This window comes from Lathamus discolor, chromosome 2, assembly GCF_037157495.1.
Source record: "Lathamus discolor isolate bLatDis1 chromosome 2, bLatDis1.hap1, whole genome shotgun sequence".
Taxonomy (NCBI): domain Eukaryota; kingdom Metazoa; phylum Chordata; class Aves; order Psittaciformes; family Psittacidae; genus Lathamus; species Lathamus discolor.
In genome coordinates, this window is record NC_088885.1 from 148,991,784 (window position 1) to 149,007,413 (window position 15,630).

The following is a 15,630-nucleotide window of genomic DNA, read 5'->3' on the forward strand; positions in this document are numbered from 1 at the left end:
CCGCCCGCTGCCCGCCCTCCACAGGAAAGCCCCGGCCCGCCCGCCCGGGCACCGCCCGCCCCGCCCCGCCCCGCGCGTCACCAACGAGGCCGCTGATTGGCCCCGAGCGGTGGATGGGCGCCGGGTTCGCGCCCCGCGGCTGGCGCGCTCGCTGGCCCCCGCAGCCCGGTGTTTGTCGGGGGCGCCCCGTCCCTCGGAGCGCCCGGCGGAGGAGCTGGGCGCTTCAGTGGTGGCGTTCGCCGCCAGTGCCCCGAATGCGGGCCTTTACGGGGAAAACCAGCTGCCTCAGCGCACCGGCTGCGAGCGGCCGAGGTGGAAGCACCCGGCGGAGTCAGCAACGGGAGATACAACCCAGCGTAGCGCAGCGACAGCAGCTTCAGCTGTGGGTACTGCGGGGCTGTTCATTCATCCTGTCCCGTGAATGCGAGGCGATGTGTAAGGGTGCTAGAGGAAGTCACAAGAACACGGGGGTTTTAAGGCAATCCAGTTTTCACATGAACTGTGCCAAATTTTGCAGAACACCATAGTCATACTTGCACATTTATACATGCACCCCGGCTACAGCTCACCCCCTGCAAACGCCTAGGGACATGGAATCACGGTTTGGGTTGGAAAGACCTTAAAGCTCATCCAGTTCCAACCCCCTGCCATGGGCAGGGACACATTCCGCTAGAACAGATTGCTCCAAGCCCTGTCCAACCTGGCCTTGAGCACTGCCAGGGATGGGGCAGCCACAGCTTCTCTGGGCACCCTGTGCCAGTGCCTCAGCACTCTCAAAGGGAAGCTCTTCTGCCTCATATCTAATCTAAATCTGCCTTTTCCCAGTTTAAAGCCATGCATGTGACAGATTACATTCTCCACATTGATGTAGCACAGAAGAGAGAGGCTGGGCAGGTGCCCTGCCTGCGGTGGGGCCATGGCAGCACTGGCTGCTGCAGTGATTTCCCCTCTGCTTTTCCCCACTAGACTGCAGGGAGAAAACACCTCAGCCAGGTCTGACCCAGCGGTTCATTCTGTGGCTCTGTGAGACCCCCACTCCCAACAATGAGCCCAGTGAATGACCCCAACAGCCTGTGATAACAATACCTTCTCATCATGTGCAGAGCTTAGGTGCCGTCACACAACCAGCGTGACAGCGTTCCCCCGGGGCCGAGTCGTATCCAGCGGTTCAGCAGGGAATGTTGGTGGCCTACTTTGCTTTCTTCAGCTGCCCTGTTTCTGGGATGATCCTTGGTTTAGCGCAAGCAGTATTTTGGCTAACCTCTGTGGGGAATGAGAATTCCCATTGTGAGTTGCAGAGTGCATGATGCACATGGGATAGGAGGGAGAAAAATCTCCTGCTATAAAGAAAAAGCTGTTGATTAAGGACTGCATTAATGCTTTAATTAATAAATTAGGGCTGTAACAAGCAACAAGTCTTCATACAATGATAAAACATCATGCAGGTACACAGCCTCAATAAATTATAACAAGCAAATTAGGCATACAGTGTAAGAGAATGGTTTTTTACCTTGCAAATTCAAAAGGAGAAGCTGTGCACACCACTGGTTGTGATGGACAACTTGCTAAACTACCATAACTTGAGCGAACCAGGGCACAGCCTAGAGAGACCTTAACAATACCGCTTTAGGTGGAGTATTTTTCTCTCAGAAGGTGCTAGGTCATGAGAAATGGAGACGTGATGATTTCAATAAACTTTATATTCACAGTGCAGAAAATGAAGATGCAAACAGAAACCTGTTTGTTCTTTCCCGTGTTTGTCATTTCACCATCTATTTTGTTAAATTCTCTTTGTACGTATCACTTGGAATAATGATTGTGTTAATTTTGTATTTGAGAATTTTTGTTTGTAGCATAACACAGCTAAAAATAAAGCAAGGGCACATAACCTAAAGGCATCAAAATAGAGTCTTGACAACTGAATGTTTTTTTTTTTTCCTTTGGCATTGAAGGAAATTTCATACTTTTAATTTTATTCTGCCTTTCAGTGACTTTTAATGACAGAATTTTCAGTTCAGCTTCAACCAGCTGTAGAGTGAGAGAATGAACATTCTTCTTTAAAGATCCGAGTCCAAATGGTTGTTTAAAGTGCGAGTAAAAAGTAGTTTGGTGATGTTGCGGTAACGTTGGGTTACCATCTGTCACATTATTTCTGGGATCTGCTTGATTGATTCCTAGCAAATCACTTCCTGCAAGCATTATTTGCTAAACTTTCTGATGGGCAAAGGCTATTTCTGTGTTCATGAGGCATCGTTACTGGGGAACATTTCATTACCAAGTGATGACATTCTGTAAAATATCCTGGTGCATGGGCAAATGCCAGCACCACTTCTCGACAGTGGGTTGGCTGAGCGTGTCCTACTTGGCAACCTCCAACAGATGCCAACCTTAAAATTTGCCAAGGGCACAATAGTAGCCCATGTTCTGACATCCTTCAACACGTTGGGTGCTCTGCTGACAAAAAGCCTATTCCACTGAAACCATGAGAGGGCTGCTGGCTAAGGAGTTTCTCCAGAGAGAAGTGGGCAGGTTGAGCAATGACTTGGTCACTTTGCCTGGTCTGGATTCTTCCTGCTGCTCCTCCCACCCTGAGCACCAAGGTACAGAGTACAAGGTACAGAGTGAACCAGGCACAAATCCATGAGGATCAAGTGTCCACGCTGTGTTCCCAGATCTGCCAGTGGAGCAGAACTTACCTATTCACATTCCCATGCCTTGCTTTCCTCTTCTGTAAAATGAAAAATCCCAGTTTTTAAAAGCATTCTGAGTGTTTTTGCACCGACCACAAGTGTGAAATGTCATTGCAGTAAGAACAAATGTACACTTTGTTAACGTGCCATAAAACATTTAACTGTGGTGCTTATTTAAGTCCTGATTTTACACAGATTTAAACCCACTTATGAATGCAAGTAGCCCTGTGGAAGACTAGATTACACATGCACTTAAGTGTTATCAGATTGAAGTCATAGAACAACAATCACAAAAGGTACTTAATCACCTTTAAATTACAGTGTTCCTAATTTAGCTAATGTTATTCCCCAAGGAAAAATTGCCTCATCTAGCGTACAATCAAGAGGGAATCAAGGGCTCTTCCTTCAAGTGGTTGACAGTTCGAAAAGAGATATGGTTTTTAAAAAGAAGTCGCTAAAGGCTGAACTATTTAATTGAATTATCTCTTTAAGAAATTGATGCAAATTAATATTATAATACTGCATTACATTGCCACAGAATCTTTCATCCTTAAGCCTTCTTAAAATGCATTAATAAACTTGAAAAACAAATGTATAGTTGGTGGGGGTTTTTTGTTATGAAACCAGTATTCTGTCCCTGTTTGAGGCTTTCTAATAATGATTTCTATTTCAAAGGATGACAGTGTTTTCCTCTTCGTAGATTGAGAGAAAAGGAGCCCAAGAGCTTCCAAGAGGTGGAGTCCCTGACATGATTTCCCTCAGTCCTCAAGGTGCTTGCCAGGTACAATCCTGCTCTGTCCATAGGAGAAGATGAGCTCATTTTACAATACCCGATTGAACGGAGAGGTAAGATAGCAGGCAACACAGCCAGAGAGATGATGGAAGGAACTGATGAAGTTCTGTGCAGCAATCCCACCCGAACCCATGTAAGCCAGCTGTCCCAACATCATTACAAATATTAGTCACCCCTCCGTATCACTGGTGAAAACTTTGTCTTAATCTAAAGAGGATTAATTATTGACCGGTCATACATGGAGATGGGGACCTGGTGAGGGAGAATTCACATTTTTTTCACTAGTCTCTGGTTTCAAAACATAAGCAATAACAATGTTGTGGTTCTCCATCTATATTCGGGTTATTTTTATGCCCCCAATTGTTTTTAAATTACTAAGCAGGACTGCTGTAGTGGGGGTTTCTCTGCAATCACTTCTGCTTGCTGCTTGCTGGCAAAATAACAGCTGCTATTGCTTTACCAGGATTGATTTCTATAGAACAGCTCCATCTAAAGCCTACCTACAGGCAACAACTCTGCAGCAAAATATGAATGCGGTCTCATTTTCAGCTGTAAGCTTTGCTCATAAGAAAAAAGAATACATTTTCAGCGAAGTCCAACATGGGATGTAATTCATTCAGAGCACATAGAGGACAGGATGCTTACTTTTAGTGGGCTAAATTAGTTTTCCACTTCCCCCTTTCACTAACAAGTAGGAAAAAAAGGCTTTCCCCAAGCTATCTCTGTGCACAAGGCACAAAGCTGAAAATCAGGGTTTGCATATTGTACCAAGAGCTTTACAGATAGGCCATGATTTTCGGTGGTGGGAATATGAAATGCTGTTACTCACATTTGCCATCTCAGGTTGGTAGATTCAGAAAAGGCTCTCAGGTCTTTCACCTCCTTCCAAGTAATGCTCCTGTTATTGCTCTTAAAACTCCGGCATGATGAACCCCAATAAGTGACCAGTGGGGTTCCCATGGCTGAGGTTATGTGGGCACTTTCATCCTGTGCAAGTCCACAGTAGCACCGACAGTGCATTTCCATGCTCACTGCTCAGCCATGGCTTCCTTCCTACACTGTCCCATGTCACCAGCACCAGAGCTCAGACAGCCGTATGTATGATGGGTCCCAAGGAGACCTGATTCGGCTGAAAACTAAGCCTGCAAAAAAAAAGACAATTTTCACCCAGAGGAGGATCCTGCCTTTTTGTGTTTCATGGAGAAGGGGCAGCCTGCATAACCATTCCCATGCTTATTCCCTAGAGGATTCCTTCTTGTTTCTCACCTACAGCCAATACGGGTTTAAATATCCAGAACTGTCAATCTGAGCCCTCTTGAAAACTGGCTTCATTACCTTATATTAGGTTCTGATGTGGACACATTCACCTCATAAAGACAGGGCTCACTTTCACATTTTAAAGCTGTTTAGCTGATGCACTTTAAAGTCACTCCCTAAACTGATTTGAATAGAATTTCCTGAATGCACCTATGCAGACAAGCAGTAAGTGAACAAAAAAATAATCAGGTTATTTTTTTGCAGTTACAGACATGCTTAAACACTGACAAAATAAAGCCTATGATGATAGGTGTCACTTTTGCAAATATCTCATGTTCTCTTCTTTAAAGCAACATCAACATTGACTTAATTGCACATCAGAGAATCAACAAGGTTGGAAAAGACCTTTCAGATCATCAAGTCCAACTGTTCCCCAGCACTGCCAAGACCACCATGTCACTAAGGGCCTCATCTACATGGTTTTTGAACACTTCCAGGGACAGTGATTCCACCACAACTTTGATTCCTTCTTGTTTGTAGGTACTGGAGTTGCCTGTTGTGTTTTATCTCTAGCACATATATTTGTCCAAACTGTTGTGGGCCATTTCCCCTTTAGGTGTGATATAAAATGAAACTGAGTTCTTCTGTACTTCCCATCAAGCAATAATTTTTAGTAGGTCACTATTCCTGAAATCTGAGATCCGTATTTACTGGTACGCACAGAACTCCATGTGTTGAACCACCTCAGGACACAGCCATGTGAAACATAATGCAACACTTTCTCCTATAAAGGAAAACATTATTTTTTGCCAGTCCATAAATCCAGCCTTTCCAACAAGCGTTGCATTCACAAAGAAATGGTTTAGTAAAAAAATAAAGCATGTTTCAATGGGCAGCCTTCCAGCTCTCTGTAAGCAGGGAATACTCAAGCTTTTTCTTTTTCCTATCTCTTTAGTTATGTTTTTGAAATACTAATGAAAACAACTTGAATGCTAATCCTCTTCTCCAGACCTAGACACCCGGGATGTCAGTGAGCAGAAATTGTTAGGTAGAGGTGTCTGAGTCCAAGCTGCAAACTCCAGAAAGCACTTTGGGGAGATCAGATCATGCTGGGAGCCTGCTAGTGTACAGTTTCTTCTAAAGAAGAAGTAACAGAAGAATTAGAAACAGGAGGAGCCCTTCCGATGAAGCAAAGAAAATGGACAAAAAGAAAAATCTAGTCTACTGGTCCAAATAATACAGGCAGACTAGCACGTACTGGAATTTGGGACTAAACCCAAAGAGAGCTGACATGAGGACACACTGCAGGGAGGGACAAGCACAGCGATGAATGGTGCCATTGTGAGACTATTTTAATTAAGTTTTGTAATGAAGCCAAAGCTCTAATTTACCACATCCCAAAAGTAAATAGAAAAGGGTATGACCTTAATTTCAGAGGTGGGGAAGGAAAACCTAATTGTTAAGTAGTCAGCTGTCACTCGTTATTGCAATTGGATAGATACACTTGGTGTGTTACTATGAATAGGCCAGATTCAACAGTCCAAATAGCGCGTAATGACAGTTTTGTTCTCTCTCTTCTTCATATTCTTTCCAAGTCTTTGATTAGTAACATTTTCTACCAGTTTTACCACGTGGATTGCAATGCTCCTGACTCCACCAGACTCTGAGTAAGCCCGTCTGGGCCACAGAAGAGCTTTCTTTTTTTGTCTTAGCAGGCAGATGTGTGCAACATTGGCAGGATGCAAAACATACAGACACTATAGGAGGTCCCTCTTGCCTTCTTACTTTCTGCTAGCCCCAAGTGAGTATATTCCTATACAGGAGCTAGTGGTGGAAAACAGTTTTTCAATGTAGAATATCTGCAATCTGAAAAAGTACAAAAGTTGTATCTGTTTCTAACCATGGTCACTAAATAAATACAATTCGATGTGCATTATATGCTCTTGAAAACATGCCTTTGTTTGCATCACTCAGACTGCACACAGCCATCTCTGCACTTACCTTTATGGGGTCATTTCAATGGAGCAAGGGAGGGATGCATGCACGGATCTGAGATTGATGTGAATTCCTTATGTCTTATCAAATGCTGTACCCACATAATTATGTGCCCATGTAAAAAGAGTATGATACTGTGCATTTGCTAAATTAAATGTTTTCTACTCTAGATATTTCTGTTCTTTGCCTTATAATACCAGTTTGAAGAGGAAGTTATCCAGCATCAGAACATGAAGGATTTAGGCAGAAATGTTCATAATAAAAAATGCTGTTCTAGCAAGTTCTTCTACGGCATAAACAAAGGAGTCATCTGCGTTAGGCTGACTAGTTCAGACAAAGCATACTGGTATTAGGGTGAATATTATTAGATTAGCACCTATAATGTGGGAGCTATCATCCCAAATACAAATAACAGATAGTTTCTGCCCCAAAATCCTTGTTAACAGCCACCCTCCTTTCTCAGCACGTGCAGAAGCAGCTGCCTTTATTCTGCAATGATGAACTGTTCTTTTTTCAATATTTCTCTCAAAATCCTGAGTGAAGGCACTTCTTCTGTCTTTAAATCTGCAGTGGCAGGGCAGGTCAGTTAGGTGGCTGGCATCAACATTTACTAGTTTAGGACCTGAGCTCAAAATTCAATGTATCCTTCTGCCAGGAATCAAGATCATCAGGAAGATTCACCTGGTGCTTTCAACAACCGAGAACAAACCTCCTGAATGACTTTCTAAACTTCTGCCAGTACAGGGAAATGACAGATCTTCACTTTTCTGTGCTGTCACATCGAGAGTGGACCGTCTTTTATTGAAGGACACATTTTAACAAAACACAAATTAGCACAAATCCTGATGGCCTGTGCTACCCAACAGGATGATCTAATGGTGTCTTTTGACTTTGAAGGCTGTGGCTGCATGAATCAACCTCTAAAGCAGACCCGGGGTTTAGCACAAATACTGAGAGACAGCTGCCAGTCTTACTGATGCTCAGGGATGATATATAGAGAAAGCACTGATCCTTTCATGCTCTTGTCCCAGTGGGTTGAGGCACAGCAGCAGGAGGGAGAAAGATCCTGTAGCATATGATCTGTGCATGGCAGTGTGCTAGTCTCCAAAGCCGTGTTTCTTTTGAGGACTCTAAGGCTGTTGGCAGAGGTAATACCTTTCATTAGGCCGAGTGGGATATTTGGCAGACAAGTGTTTGAGTGCACAAACTTTTCCTAAGACCTGTGTGAAATGCAGAACATTTCAAAGCTAAGTGAGGACATTTCAAATACGAAAATTATGCCTGGGTATCATTTGATGCTGCTCTCGTGTGAAAAAGCAAAGCGTCATCTTTTAGAGGAGAGCTTCCACATCAGTTTTCAGATATAAAAATATCCTCCCTGGGTATTTGGGTACTGGTTGACATCCACGTCTTTTGGCCTTTTATATCTGAATCCCATGGCAATGCTGATATCCCAGCCTTGCTTGCCAGCAGGGGTGGGTGAGCAGGGCTGACGGGCATTAGTTCCTGCTGATGGAGGCTGCAGTGCAGGGTCCCCTCCTGCTACTGCTTGAAAGGGGGAGCAGATTTTACGCCCTTCAGTTGCAAAAGGAGCGCTTGGCTCTGCTGTCAGCACTGGCCTTCGGCTCTGTAGATCTCACTCATCTGCAAAGAATTGCTGCACACTGACCTAGATACTCTGTCAGCTCTGCTGCAGCGCTGGCTCGGTGACGGGGCTGCCATTCCCTGGTCTCTGCTCTGCCCTATATCCCGCCTAGGGGATAAAAGATACAGAGGGACAAATGAGCATTAATCAGAATAGCATTCTCCTCCGATGTTTTTTCTGGAAAACAGAGTTTTCCAGGGAAATCTGTTGCCTTAATATTCCCTTCCCTGCCACCTCATTACGTTGCTCTGTTTGGGAAATCCTGCCACGTTTCAAACATAGACTTTCCTCAAGAGAAGAGAAAACGTGCCACTTCCATTCCCTCCTTTCCTTGCATCTCCACTGTGTGCTCCACAGTACATCAACAGAGAGTGGAGAGGGCAATTTATTAGATAAAGAGAGGGCCCCAGAGCGAGAGTAGGCCTGGACCTCTGACAGCAGCCATCGGAGACGTCCACAGTGCACTCCATTGGTGTATGATTAACAGGGCACTCATCCAGTTTGAGAAGCACAGCTGATGGTATGGAAGTGTCTTTGTAGCTGCTGATCTGTATTAGGAAATGAAAAAAGCCAAAACCCAAACCCTCAATTGCCTCTAAAATTTCACTAGAGTCAAATTAGATTGGCAAATCTAATTCTTCCCCTAGAAAAATTAACAGCTGTAAAGGTACATCTGGGATTACCCGTAAAGGGGAATGTTCATCTTTGCAATCTTGCTGTAGAGCACCAGCAGAGAGGATCCCAGAAAGCAGACTTTGTCCTGTGTACTTGCTTCATGTGACAGTGTTAGGCATCAAGAAGAGACAGCATCCTGCAGCATGGTGAAGCATGGTAGTGCACTGCCTTGCCTCCCTCAGTAGCTTAAGGAAAAAAGCTGCCTGGACCTCGAGACTCCTTGGTTGAACCTGGTGTACTACAGACTGCCCTGGATAAACTCCTGCCCTCCTTTCTGCTCTGAACTATGGAGAGCCACAGGCTCTGTTCTCTGCTCCTGCACACTGCTTTCTGAAGCGAATTATTCAGACTAAAGCGCTCCAACTTTGCCTCTTGCATCTTTGTAACAAGGGCACTGCAGCCTCAGAGGGACCAGTCACCCCTGTGTGCTGCGTCAGAGCCATCCCAACGGGATGCAGGATGTGGTTTTGGCTTGGTGTTGGTGAGACAGGGCAAACAGTTCCACCAGTCATTCAGCCACGTATGACAGGTTTTGTTGCAGATTGTTCAGATAAGGGGGAGAATACTGCAAGGCAAAGCAATAAACGTAGTAATTCACTCAGCAGGATTTGGAGGGCAAGGTGAAGAATGCAGTAGCAAGGGAAAACAGTGTGACTTTACTCTGAGATATATGAAAATACAACATCGGCACTTGATAATTTGTTAGAATTATATGAAGAATCCTCTATAGACCAGTGTCTTGAGGGAAGTGAGGGATTCCTTGGATTCAGGAGACATCTTCCTCTAAGAAGGGGAAAGCAAACAGGAGAAGTCTGACAGGCCTGCCCTGTGCTCTTTGGTTGATGCTTTCCTTCCTGAGGTAATAAAAATAATAGTGTTTTTAGAAGTGCTCTTGCTGACAGCATGACTGTGACAAAGGATGGTCCGGGGAGATGTCAGCCCCATTTTCACCTTTTGCTACTGCTTTTTTCTCCCTCACTAAGCTCTGATTAAAAGTGATCCTTCTTTTACATCCACGGTCTTGCCAGGGCCAGATCCTCAGCTGCACAGTGAAGCCTGAGTGACGGAGCTGGATGAGAGGAGGGAGGGATGGGAAAGCTGGGTGGCAACAGGGTTGTGTTTTGAGAAGAGCTGCCCAAGGAACAAGTGTGTACAAGATGTTTTCCCACTCCCTGAAGACTTCAGAGCATTTCTGTGGTTAGGGAGAGGGCCTGGGCTCCATCAGAACAAGACCAGCAGCCTTGAAAGCCAGTGCCTGGCTGACTTCTGCTATATTGCCAGGTGACAAAGGACACAACACCCTAAACGTTCGGTGCCTGTGTCGCAGGGCTGCATTTCAGCTGAGCAGAACCAGCCTGAGCTGGAGCTCGCCCTGGCACAAACCAGCCAGATCTTTTGTTTCCATCTTTCCCACCCAGGGCTCCTGAAGGTGAGAACTGACTTGCTTTCCTCACCTCTCGGTGCACACTGCAAAGCCCATCTTCCCCAGGCTGCAAAGGCAGACAGAGCAATGTGATCGGATATGGGGGTCTGGAAGCTGTTGGATGTTTTAAGCAGGCATGGATCATTTGGCAGCATAGACAATATTTGGGATATTGTTTTGAAGGAGAGCCTATTATGAGAAGCTCTTGTATTCAAATTGTTTGAATTACAGTATCCTGCTGAAAAATGTTGATGTTTTAATTTTGTGTAAGAAATACAAAACATACTGCAGAGCACTGCAGTGGCACCAAGGGATTAAAAATAAGGTAATATGAGAAGCTGGTGAGCTGGTTTGTCTGTCACCTGCCAAGAGTTTAACTTCCAGTTGAATTCAGCAACTTTGCTCTTAAAGGTACTGAGCTTTCCAAGTAATAAAGTAAATGCAAAGATGGCAAGCAGCGCATTTAAAACATTTATCAGGGCCAGAGCAATAAATATATTCCATTCCCCCATTTCTATTTATGAATTTACTTAAATGCAGCTAGATGATGTAATTTTACAAAGAACATAGTATTATTCCCTCACAGTAATCATGCATTGATTGCCAATGCAATCTGAGTGGTACAGAAAAACAAATGGGAAATACGCGTCCAGATTTCGTTATTTCTCTCCCACCGCGATCACTCATTGGACTTGCTTTCCTTCTCTGTCCCATCTCTCCACTGCAGGCAAGAAGCTGAGTGTGCCAAGGAGGAATGGTGGTTTGCAATACATCTGTGCCACGCATTGTTTGAAAGCTGGCCCTCCAGCTCTCACATGGACCGTACACACAGGGCACATTACATGCATGGCTGCTACAGCGTAAGCTCTTTGGAGCACTATGTCAGCTTGTCTTCTGATATCCCAATAAAACAGAGCTTTTGGAGAATTAAGTTTTCAAGATGTGAGTGGATATTTCTACCATTGCAGTGCATGTAATGGCTGAGCCTCTTTCTGCCGGGTGGCTATTTTATTTCTTCAGGATTCAGTGCACTTTCTATTGATGTTAGTGGCAAGTCTCCCACTTATGATGCTGGGAGGAGGAACTGTCTGTTGTCGTAACAGCATACTGTATGCGGAATCTGATAATGAGGATTTTGTAAATATGGCACGGCACTGATTTTGTTGATTTAATGTCTTTTCCATGCCTTGATCTGGAGCAACTTAGTCCTTGGAACTAAATTACATTTTGCAAGTGATCGAAACACAGAAGAAAAGAAAAAAGAGGGATGGTTTGGATGCTGGGGGCTGCTGCGTTTCACAAATGATAGGGAAATTTCTGTCTCGAGAGACACCGATGCTCTTATCTGCAGGTGGGAGCTGGGAGGCAGGAGCAGGTGCCTCTCACATTGGCAAGCTCTGTGAAAGCCTGTACCACCTCTGAGTGGAAAGCTCTGCGGGCGCTCCTGCGCTCCATGAATCGTTGCCAGCTGTCAAAGGGAAATGGTTCAGCACTGAGCCTCCCAGGCTGTGTTCTGGCCAACATTCAATCGGATTACAAACCAATTGCTCCAGCCTGTCCCAGAAGCAGGAAACCACCGTCAGCTGGCTGGTGGGATCTGGTCTCGGTGACAGACAGTGCTGCTTCTCGCCTGCTGCAGTCTGTTAGCAGCTGTCCCTTCTTTCCCAAGCTGTGGAAATGATGAAATTCCCAAAAAATAGTGACAAAAAAAACCTTAAGAAAGGAGGAGGAGAGGGCTGAAAGCTGTGCTACTGCAGGCAGCTTTTCCCCAGGCACTGATTTCTTGGCAACACATCTTCTGAATCTCTAGGCACCACATCCTTCAGAAGCACTACTGCTCACGTGCAACTGAAATAGCAAATATCCGTCACCAGAGTAAGAAAACTGCTTTTATTTCACATATATTTTGGCCATGGACAGCCTGTGTGTAGATTGTCATTGGTATCAAGTCAGAGACCTGGCCAGTTCTATGGGCAGCAAGACTAATGATAATTTGTAATCAAAACATTCTGAAAAAAAGAAAGAAGTTTCTTATTTGACTGAATCAGGCTCTGGTGATTTGTGATTAAAGGCAAGACACTCATGAGAAACAGATTGCCACACGTACACCTTGTTGTGTTTCTTCCTTCTCCCTCTTCAGTACTGACTGTTACGACATGCTGAAGGATTTGGTGGCGGATCTGGGTAGGATTCCTCAGTCAAAGCCCCACTCCAGCTGGGCCTTCAGCAGGATTCACTTGGAAGAAGACATCATCATCTTCGCTTCATTTGTGTGCCCAAAGCAGTGAAGCCATCACGTGTCAGTCTTGTCAACGTCTTAAGACTAAGTATAAATGTGTGTAAGGCAGCAGAATGCTGTGGAGGCACTTGGCTGATCCCACTGAGTAAGAATCATAGACTCATAGAATAGTTAGGGCTGGAAAGGACCTTAAGATCATCCAGTTCCAACCCCCCTGCCATGGGCAGAGACACCTCACACTAAACCATGTCACCCAAAGCTCTGTCCTACCTGGCCTTGAACACCGCCAGGGATGGAGCATTCACAACTTCCTTGGGCAACTCATTCCAGTGCCTCACCGCCCTAACAGGAAAGAATTTCCTCCTTACATCCAATCTAAACTTCCCCTGTTTAAGTTTGAACCCGTTACCCCTTGCCCTATCACTACAGTCTTTAATGAAGAGTCCCTCCCCAGCATCCTTATAGGCCCCCTTCAGATGCAGGAAGAAGAGCCAGTGGTGAAGCGTTACCAGGCCGAGGCAGTAGGCTGCCTGTGGGCTCCTTTGCTCTGAAGGGCTGAGACCTGGAAGAGTGAAAGGTAGAGAAAATCAGGGAGATATGGACACCTGAAGTATAATCAGGAGCCTCTTCCTATGAAAATGATGGGGGAGGGAAGCTTTGATTCCTCTCTCCCACGCACCCTCACTTCCCATTCTTTTCCTCTGTTTCTAGTCCCATGGGAAAAACATTGTTATTAAAGCAAAGCTCCAGGGAGCTAAAATATCCATAGGGATTCTTTGGAGGAAAACTTGGCTCTGGTGAATTCAACAGGAGTTTTGGAATCAACTTCAGTGGAGGCTGAATTTCACATTTCCAGGACTGTACAGAGCATTGCCTGCTCTATGCTGGCCTTTCTATCACAGCCATATAGAGCCTGGTACTGTCCTGTGAAATTCACCATTCTTTTGTGATAAATCACATCCTTCTCTCAAGGGGTAACAACAAATAAATACCCCTAAATCATCCTGAGAATGGCATCAACAGTTTCATGTATCACTGGGCACCATGACCAGACCTCTGTAGTTTCAGTGGGAAACTGCTGGAAATCAAATGTTTCTGCAGAGTTGGTTTATTTGAGGGACATCTGGAATATTGCAGTGATCCAGACTTGGTTATTTTTGGTGCCCCTTTCCATAGGGAGCTGGCAACCTATTTAAATCCAGGGGACCATGACTAGTTATTCAAGTTTTGCAGTGCTGGATTTGTGCTGTGTGTATTTTGGAAACAAAGACAGCTCTGAGCAGCAGATAGAGCGATGCCATAGCCCACATCAGTGAAGAGCTCTTGTGATGATGTTTTTTCCCCTCTTCCATTTTCAGTGAAGGCTGTGCTCTGTTCTCCCTCTTCCTATATTTTATTGCCAGTGTGGAATGCTTTAAAAATGCCGTTAAGGAATGTTTTACCCATAGGGTTTAACACTGCGTTTCACTCCCTACGCTCTTTCCAAGAGCAGTGAAGCTCTGAAGCACCATTCTGATGATTGAAAGAGCACAAGTTTTTTCTCTTCTGTTAGTATAACTCTGGGGCTATTGACAACAGGCTTCTAATGTAACGTGCAAAGCCCACTTTTCCTTAAACGCACAGTGATCTCGACACGAGTGCCCTGATTTTCCCAGGTGCTTGAACATCTGAGGATCCCAAGCTGACAGTCCTCAACTTCTCAGCAAATGAGACCAGACACTGGAGATTCAAAAGCATGGTCCAAAGAGTGAGCCACCCAAATCCATTAAGTCCTCTCTCCTCATCCCCACTTTCCTTTCCCATTCCTGGGAGAATTCAGCTGATTTCTTCATTTCTGACTTTCAAAAGCACTTCTGGAGCCATTATTTCACCACCCTGGAAGGGGCCTGGCATCAGGGAGTGTATCCAGCCAGGGGTGACTCAGCAGTGAGAAGTGGTTGTCGGTTACAAACCTGCCTCCCACAGGGGCTCTGGGCAGAGTCATCAGCGTGTGCGTGCGAACACCTTGGCGCGGTCGGCGTGATGCAATGCAACATCTGCCTCCGCTGCCAGTCTCTCATGTATGCCCACATGGTACCATCCTCTCAGCAGCCGGGCACCCACAGCGCAGCTCCCCTTGCGATCCTATCCCAGCTAGCAGCAAAGCAGCCCTCGCCTGCCTTTCCCCATCTCTGGTCTATATCCCCCTGCAGACCTCTGCTGCTAGTAGGGGTGATCAGCTCTTTGGGAAACCCCTGGCAGAAGGCAGGGCTGTAGTCCTTTATACACTGTATACCTTTATACACTCCAATGATGTGATGCTCTGAGGTGTCCCTCTTTGTCTCCCCAAAACCCTCTGTCATGCTGGTTTGGCTGTGTCCTTTGGGACAAGATGGCAGCTGCACAGGGGTGGGATGCTCAGAGATATTCCCATCTCCACTGTGGACCCACCACATGAGGGTATAAAGGCAGGTAACTTCTCTGATCTCTGTATTTAAAGACTAAACTTAAGAGCCTGGGCAGTGCCTTATCAACTGATCATTGCCAGAAAAGGAAGACAAATATAAGCTGGAAAAACCATCCTTCCCTTGCCTTGTTCCATTGCCATCTAATTCCCATAACCTCTACCTGCCTTTCTGGGCCCTTGTATCTCACTTAGCACAAGCAAAACACTTGGTCATCCCATCAAGAGGCAGAATACTGGTGCAATGCACAGGAAACACTATCAGGTGGCTGTAGTTAAGAGCAAATTTCATTACAAATGTTGGTGAAAGATGGAGGAGGTGGATGATAAACCAAGGGCAAGCACAGTGTGTCCTGCAGAAGCCACTAGAGCTGCTTTGGTGTCTTCAGCAGGAGTCTGGGCCATTTTGTTGACCTCAATCTTCTACTCCTGTGAGCAGTTCTGGAGGAGGATGGCTTTGAAATCCCTTT